The 9103-nt window shown below is 46.1% G+C and overlaps 1 long non-coding RNA gene across 1 annotated transcript in view; it reads right to left on the reverse strand.

Moving 5' to 3' along the window:
- LOC142045849 (uncharacterized) overlaps positions 1–7771 on the reverse strand; it is a 293852-nt gene extending 286081 nt beyond the window's left edge. Inside the window, exon 1 of the long non-coding RNA XR_012654749.1 lies at positions 7482–7771. This is a non-coding gene — a long non-coding RNA (uncharacterized LOC142045849). The remainder of the gene's footprint in view (positions 1–7481) is intronic.
- Positions 7772–9103: the final 1332 nt, after the last annotated feature.

Here is a 9103-nt window from a genome sequence, read left to right on the forward strand (position 1 = left end):
GCCCCCACTCTGAGGTGCCCTCCTCCACGGCAGCTCCCCCCTCCGCCCTGAGGCACCCCCTGCCCCAGCTCACCCCTGATCTGCCTCCTCCCTGAGCACGCTGTCGCTGCTTCACTTCTGCCACCTCCCAGGCTTGTGGCCAATCAGCAGTTCCCCTGCGTGCAGCCCCCATCCACTTGCTGCAGGTGGCCCTCTCCGCACTCCCCTGCCCCAGCTCCCTCCACCTAAATGCCGGCAGCAACCAGGGCAGCCGAAGATCCGGCCTTCCCCCAAATCCTAGTGCCCTAGGTGACTGCCTAGGTTGCCTAAATGGCTGCACCAGCCCTGCCTCTGGGAGTTCATTGTGCGATGGTTGTGAGCTCCGTAGATACCTGCTCCTGCTTTCTTTTGAGAGAAGGATCTCTCAGCCAGGAGCTCACCATGCAAAGCTGTGCTGCAGCTCCTGGCGCTTGTCCTCCTAGGGTCACCAATGGCCTTTTGCTCCAATGAGGTAAGACCTCTGGATACGGTTTGGGAAAAACCAGCTCTCCTGTGAATGGAGTTTGTCATTGTCTTTCTATTTCCCTGAACCGTTACTACAGTAGACACTATCGGGGGCAGAGGGGGAGATAGAGATGTGGGAGGACATGGGGGGAACAGCATGGCCTGATGGCAGTCACTTGTGAGGCATGTAAGATCTCAGAAGCTGATTGCAATCAGCACAGACGTGGCAGTGTGGTAGAAACATACACAGGGCACGCCCAGCCCTGGCATATGTGGGCACAGTTCCTACTGAAATCAGCAAGCGCTGAGCTGGCTTACCCAGAGCTGATTTGTGCCCTTGGAATCTGAAGGGCAAAGTGCTAGAGGAAAATAGCAGGGTAAAGCTATAGTAGGTGAGTGAAACTGAATCCCAGTGGTCTGTCTCTGGGTGTCTGTGTGGAACACTGCTGTCCTTCCCGGGCGAGCACTAGGACGTGAGATCCTAGTGGCTTTTACCTTGTTTGGTTTATTGAAATGCTCTGGCTGCAGATTCACATCCGCTGCTTGAGATTTCTCATTGTTGCACCAGGCTTGAAATGGGAGCTGCGGATCAATGGACTGAAAAGTTGTTTTGTTTCACTCTAGCTGCTTTTGCCCCCTCCAATGAAATGTTATTGTGTAGCTCCCTGCAGCGATTCTCCTCCCTGAGTCCCTCGGCACAGTCCCCTGAAGGCACTAGCAGGCCCAGGAATCATGCAGGCATGCACAGATGTGCAGGGCTACATTTTCAAACACGCACAGACCTTTAAGAAAAGTGCAAACCAGTCACATTCTGTGATATTAACCTCAGACTCTCCTCAGTGCTGCTCCCTGGGGCCTGCATTAAATTCTGTTTCACATGCAGTGATCCTTGTGCCCCATCAACTGAGGGCCCAATCCTACAAGCAAGGAACTCCCAATTCATCTGCCTCCAGTCAGCTCCGTGCACAGAAAACTAGAAAGTTTAGGCCCTGTAAACTTGGGGGAATCTGGTGGAGATTTGGGCTTTGCACCCTAGTTAAAATGTTGACAAAGGTGAATAGGTTTCATGAAATGTTTTCAGAATAATTTGGAAAACAAACAAGTAAGCAAGAGAAAGTACAACAGAGAAATGCGCACCGATAGGGCCAAATCCCCACCTGGAGTAGATGTCAACGGAGCGGTGCTGCTCTACGCCAGCAGAGACTCTGGGCCTTATACTCCAAATATATAGGCCAAAATCTTTAAAACGTTGATGATTTTGGTGCATGTGAGGTTCCCAGTTCTGCTCTAAATCGAGAACCTCTGATTATCAGGTGAGTTCTAACCTTGCCTCTTCGTCTCTGGTCCCAGTTCTCAGGCTGCTGCTGGAACAGCTGAAGGGTTTGTGAGCACAAACTTAGAGTAGATCAACCTGCTCAATCCAGAAGGACTTTGCTGAATCTTCTCTAAGCCTCTGCTGCTTTCTGACAATCACCTCATGTTCAGTAGCACCCTGCACGTGAACCATCGCACTGAGATCAACAGGAGGACTCTCTCAGTACACCAGGCAGAACTGGCTGCCTGAGGAGCAGACCTTTGCGGCAGCACTGAGAGGCTGCACAGACTGCAGAGATGTTCCCTGCTGTAGCTTTGAACTGTGATGTAGGGTAAAATAACCTCTCTGCTCCTGCTTGAGATTTCCCTGTTTAAGCATCCCAGGATAGCATTAGCTCTTTTGGCCACAGCATCATTCTGGGAGCTCATGTTCAGCTGATTATCCGCCATGATCCCCAAATCTTTTTCAGAGTCCCTGCTTCCCAGGATAGGGTTCCCCATCCTGTAAGTATGGCCAACATTCTTTGTTCCTAGATTAATACATTTTCATTTAGCCATATTAAAACGCATATTATTTGCTTGTGCCCAGTTTACAAAGCTTCCGAGATCGCTCTGTAACAGTGGCCTGTCCTCTTCATTATTTACCACTCCACGCAGTTTTTGTGTCATTTGCAAACTTTATCAGTGATCATTTTATGTTTTCTTCCAAGCGACTGATAAAAATCTTAAATAGCGTAGGGCCAAGAACCAGTCCTTGCAGACTTGCTAGAGACACCCATTCAATTATGATTCCCCAATTACAATTACACTTTGAGACCCATCAGTCAGCTAGCTTTTCATTCATGTCATGTGTGTGCCATGTTAATTTTAGAGCTTTCCAGTTTTTTAATGAAAATATCATGTGATAAAAAGTCAAATGCCTAAAGAAATCTCTAACATCTACACTATTACCTTGATCAACCAAATTTGTAATCTGATCAAAAAAATCAAGTTCGTTTGAGAGGATCTTTTTTCCCATAAACCCACATTGATTGTTGTTAATTTTATTATCCTACTTTCATTTGTTCTAATCAAGACCTGGATCAGCCAAGCCATTATGCGGCCTGGGATTGATGTCACACTGACAAGCCTATAATTTCCTCGTTTACCCTTTTAAAATATTGGCACAACATCCACTTTCTTCCAGTCTTCTGGAAATTTCCCAGTGCGCCAAGACTTATTGAAAATCAACATCAAAGGTCCAGCGAGCTCTTCAGCCAGCTCTTTTTAAAGCAAGTTATCCAGACTCGCTGTTTTAAAAATAGCTAATTTTAGGAGCAGCAGTGTAACATGCTCTTGAGTGACTAGTGGAATGTAACAAATCTTATCATATGATCTGGCTACATCATCTGGTTTTTTTCCCACAGCTACAGAACAGAAATATTTAGTGATCACTTCTGCCTTTTCTCCATTGTTATTGATAATTTTACCATTTTCATCTAGAAATGGACCAACACCACCGTTAGGATTCTTTTTGTTTCTCATATACTTTAAAAGCTTCTTACTGTCCTTATATCTCTGCTGGCCCTACATTTCTCTTTGCTTCCCTTATGTCTCTTTGCTTCCCTTATCAATTTTCCATATTCCTAGCTTCTGGTTTCTGTTCATGACTATCAACTTCTCCTTTCTTCCAGAGCTACGTATTATTTTTTATAACTGCCTTCACTTCCCCTCTAAACCAGGTCATTTTTTTAACCAAACAGCCTTCTTCATTTATAGTGACTTTTTGGGCATCTAGTGAAGTGTTCTTCTTAAATGATTCTCAATTACCATTCACGTTTCGCTGATAAAATTCCTCCTCCCAGTTGAAACTGCTCATAATTGTTTTAAGCTTTGTGAAAAATTGACCGGGTATATATTTATTACTCCCCTGGACTTTACTCTGTTTGCGCATTATAAATGTGATCAAGTCCCGATCACTTGTAGCTAAATTACCATTAATTTTAGTCCTGTGAACAATTCTTCTTTATCTGTCAAGACATGTTCTTCCCCCATGTTGGAGGCAACACTTTTTGACTTAGGAAACTGTAGTCTATAATATTTAGAAATTCCAAGGATGTTTTAATACTGGCAGAATGAGACCGCCAGCAAATGTCACTCAGACTGAAGTCCCCAATGTTCTCACAGCTTTTTTCCCTACACATTATAGATAGATTTGTAAGGAGCCAGACGTCCTGTTCCCTAGTGTGATTTGTGGCCTGTAGCAGACACCAATTAATACCCCATCTTGCAATTTATCTTAGGACATTGATTCATAAGAATTCAAGAACATTTTCTTCCAAATTTACATTTGGTATTTGTTATTGTCCCTTGGCATGGGGTGTTACTCAGAGGCACTGCACAATCTGAAAAGCATGTATCATGCAATAAAAATGCCCTTATAATACAACCACCCTCTAGTTCAGCATCCAGGGGATTGGCTGCACTTTAAATCACAAGTTCGGACGATATAAGGGCTTCTAGTTTCCTCTGATTGCAGCTTCTGTGGAAAGTACAACCTCGGGTCCTTTGCAAGCTGGGGGGAGACTGAAACCAAGAGTGGCTAAGCCTTCCACGGCATCCTCAGAGTGACCCTCCTTCACTGAAATCAGATCTTTGTAGTTTTGCAATGCAACAATCTAAACTTTAGCCAGTCAGTCACAAACAGTGTCCCCCAGGGCACTGGCTGGGATGGCTGGTCTAATGATGCTGCCTCCTGTGCCTGATTCCTGCTGCTTTGTATTGTATTAAAATAACCTTGCAATGTTTGGACAACTTGTCTCATATGGATTTTCCATGCAAGCTAGTTTGGGGCTGTCACGGGGATGCTACTGGCTTGTGAAAAGGAGCTGTGTGTAGTGGGCAGGAGGGGTGGGAAATTGGACTCTGTGATTCATACAGTCCATCAGTCCACCTCTGGAGCCCATCCACATTGAGCTGGGCTATAAACATCCACCAACACCCAGCCCACATGCCCCTTCTTGCGAAAGCTTGGGAATGCAGAGTAGCCACTGTTACAATGGATCTGGGGAGGAGCCAGGAGAAAGGAGAAAATGCAGTCGTCAGGACCAAAGAGATGAGTTTGTCCCAACCCCTTTCATCTCTGACCCTCCTTGCCTTCTTGCCAGCTCCTCTCCCAAGGATTGACAAGCTACCAGAATCCTTTAACTCTTTCAGTTCCCCAGTGTCCGTTCTTCCTGCAGCCACCGGGCCAGACACTAAGCGACAACAGGGAAACTTCTGCCCAGTGCTAAGGGGGTCCAGGACTGTCCGTCTGAGCATTGTTCAGCAAAGTCCCAGGGCTCTCCTAGGTGTATCCAGCCCACAGCTCGCACCCACAAACAGTGGTGTGACCAAGTGTAACCGCGGGCAAACAGAGCTCACCCACCACTCACCTGGGGAACACGGAGTTTAGCAGAAGTTCGTTTACCCCCTTCTGTTTGTAACACTACACCACTGCCCACAAACACTTCTCCTCTGCAAAGGGACGTGGTGGGATGCGCTGCCATGAGCATGATTAGAAGATTAGAAAACCTGCCTTATAGTGATAGACTCCAGGAGCTCAGACTATTTAGCTTAACAAAGAGAAGGTTAAGGAGTGACCTGATCACAGTCTGCAAGTACCTACATGAGGAACAAAGATTTAATAATGGGCTCTTCACTGTAGCAGAGAAAGTTTTACTGTGATCCACTGGGGACTGCAAATTCAGACTGAAACAAGGTGTAGAACGGTGAAAGTAATTAACCACTAGAACAATTTACCAAGGGCCGTGGTGGATTCTCCATCACTGACAAATTTTAAATCAGGACGGGATTTTTTTCTAGCAGCTCTGCTCTAGGAATGATTTTTGAGACATTCCCTGGCCTGTGTATGCAGGAGGTCAGGTTAGATGATCACAGTGGCCCCTTCTGGCCTTGGAAGTAACTGCCTGGTGGAGAAACCACCTTCCTTTCTTTCTGGTGGGATAACTCCCATTTGACTGGGAACCCATTTTAAGAATGTGCCATGGCTGAAAAATAAAATTCTGACCTGTGAGAGTTCTATCGCGAGCTCCTGAGTGAGGCTTGGTTTTACTGAGAAATCGCAACTCCGGCGAGTAATTAGTGAGAATTGATGTGTCTGCATAGATGCCCCAGTTCCTGCTTGCTATCAGCCTAAATCACATGGAGCGTGGACACAAAGCAGCAAAGGCGGCCCAGCAATATGCGCTGAATACGCAAACCAGAAGGATAAGCCAACATATGGACCCTGGTTTTGCAGTGCTTAATTGGATCATCCATTTTTGCTATATGAACATATTGGGGCTGCTGCTAATCCCTGGGGAAGCCCTGTACATTGCAGATTAAAGTATTTGCCATAATCTGTTTGACTAAACAATATAAAGAAGCTAAATTCCCAAACACTTAACTGCTAATTTAATGCAGTTTCCCAAAGTTTAATGTTTTTCAGTGGGTGCCATTGAGATGCATGAACCTACAAGTACATTTGACAAGTAAATCTACCCCAAAGAATCTAAATATTCCCAGAGAATGCCGGCATCAGTTTAAAATAGTGCTTCCTCGCCAAGATTTATTCTATTAGAGAGAAAAATCCTTGATGTTTTGACCCCTTTCTCAAGGAGAACGTACAGTCCTTTCTGAACAGGTTCATCCAGCCTGCACTTTCCACTTCCTATTTCTTGATTCCAAACAATAAGATCACTTACTGCCTGTCACTCAGTTCCTTGCCTTTCCATCATTAGCTGACACGATCCTGAATTGCAAGGCTGAGCTCTGGATTGGGATTCTCCCAAATGTCCAGGTATCCGGATCAAGGCCTTAGTCCCATTTCTGATCATTACTGAACAAAGTATGGTGGAAACAGAGCAGCCACAGGGTCAGCAATCAGGCCAGATTCTCAGTGGGTGTAAATCGGCACAGCTCCATTTAAGTCAATTCACACCAGTTAAGGATCTGCCCAGTTCTGCAAGGTTACAATATTAGCTCAAGATCTATATATTTCTGTCACACAGTAAAACACGGTGATCCTTCGCAAGTGCTAGAAAACGTCTCATTGATCCAATAAAATGAAAGGAGCAAAAATCTTGATCCAAATATCACTGTCTGCTTACTGGTTGCACTGAAGGAGGAGTGGTTATCAGTGCCAAGGCCAAGAAACAAATTTCAGAGTGAGGGCGAAGAACGAATTAGGTTTTTCCTTTCAAACAAAATGAAAACATCACAAAGAAATGTTAAAGAGAGAATAAGAGCTAATAAAAATTAAATGTCGTGTGGAAAAGATCAATGGTATTGTCACGGAGTCCCCGGGCGATGCACTGGAACTGCTCACCACCAAGCCAGGCAGGACTTTGGGGAGGCTCCTCTCCCTTGGAGCAGACTTGTTCAGGGCAAGAAGCTCACACGGCTTCACCTCCTGGCTCTCTCCTTGGAGCATTCAGCATTCTCTGCCCTCCATGCGCTTCCCACAGCAAGCCTGCTCCAGCAGGGTCCTAGAGAAGCCAGAGGGTCCTGCACCCCCACTTTACAGTCACACGTGACTCTCAGCCAGCCAGTAAAACAGAGGTTTATTCGATGATAGGAACAGGATCTAAAACAGAGCTTGTAGGTACAGCGAACGGGACCCCTCGGCCGGGTTCATTCTGGGGGGCAGTGAGCCAGTCCCCCACGTCTGCACTTCACTCCTCGACCCCAGCCAGCCCCAAACTAACAACCCCTTCCAGCCCCTCCTCTCTGCTCAGCTCCTTTCTCGGGTCAGGAGGTCACCTGATCTCTTTGTCTCCAACACCTTCAGTTGGCACCTTTGCAGGGGAGGGGCCCAGGCCATCAGTTGCCAGGAGACAGAGTGCCAGGCATTTAGGTGCACTGGCCCTTTGCTCTGTCAGATACTTAAGAACTGCCTAGGGGACACTGAGGCACCAACACAGTATTCATAGAAAACATTAAGAACATTCCTAGTTCATCACAGTAATGTTATGAGTCAGTCATCAAGGGGAATCCATATACTTTGAAAATTATTTTTAATTACCATAGATTTCATGTATTGACTAGTCCTCTCTCTTTCATCTCAGAATATATTTTTGCTCCAGATAATTACATTATGATAATTATAAAGATTCTTTCAATTAACTTTTGGAGGTATCTGCAGGGAACACTACACCACAGGAGCTTAAGGTCAGCTCCATTCATACTGCTTTAAATATGCAGGGAATAAGACATGAAAATAAAATACAGCAGTGTGGCGGATTCCACAGCCTAATTCCTTACTGCTTCCATCAGCCATCCTCATCATCATTTTAAACCTGTACCTTGTAAATCACCACATTTGTATATTTCAAATCAAAGAGCTATTAGTAATGCACCAATGTCACTACATTGCGTTGGGCAACCTCATAGGCCATGCGAGGAGTAGGGCCAGGATGGAACATGGATTCGCTGAGACCTGTCTCTAAAGCTCACCAGCGCTGGGGGATGCAGAAAGAGATTCCAGTTAGAGATGGTTGGAGATGGGGGACAAGGGTTCTTCAAAAAGAAAAATTCCAATTTTGCTGGAAAACAGAAAAGCCTGAAAACCGAACATTTGTCAGTTTCCAACTCATAATATTTGAATTTCACTTTTCTTGACGAAAAAACAAATCAAACGTTTTGGAGGAAAGCAGAAAATCCCCTGAAATGGTTTGTTTTGCTGAAAACCCGCCTGGCTCCAGAGAGAGGTGGGGGAAACACAAGTGAGGGGGCAGATCAGTTCAGAGAGCCAGTCACATGGTTAGGAGCTCATCTCTTTCAAGGGACTGAACCTATGGGTCCCAATCCGCCCTCAGCCGGAAAGCCCCTGCCAGGGCATAGGACGCCATGTGGAAATATCCTTACAAACATCCAACCTCCTTCTCTTCTCACTCACAAAATCAGCTCTGTCAGGTCTTTGGGAAAACTCCAGATGTCCTTAGCCCTGTGGTTGCAGGTTTGCCGCACCCCATCAGTGTGGCACTCCATCCAGGGCGTGGCTGGGCCATGGACAGTGACTGGCTACCGGAGCTAGATCTTTTCGCTCAGGTGGAGCTCATGCTTTTAGATCCAGAGGTCCCAAGTTTGCTCCTCACAGCCAATGAGCAGCCTAGGGCTCAGTGCTACACCGAGACTCTCTCCAAAGCAAGGGTGCAACAGCAGTCTCTCGGCCTGAGCAGAGACCATCCCTCAGTCTACAACATCATCCTCCAGCTCCACAGGCCACCTTGGTACTGATCCCCATCAAGCTGCTAACACAAGCACCCCCAGGACTTACCACACAGAG

This window comes from Chelonoidis abingdonii, chromosome 22 (assembly GCF_003597395.2).
Source record: "Chelonoidis abingdonii isolate Lonesome George chromosome 22, CheloAbing_2.0, whole genome shotgun sequence".
Classification (NCBI taxonomy): Eukaryota; Metazoa; Chordata; order Testudines; family Testudinidae; genus Chelonoidis; species Chelonoidis abingdonii.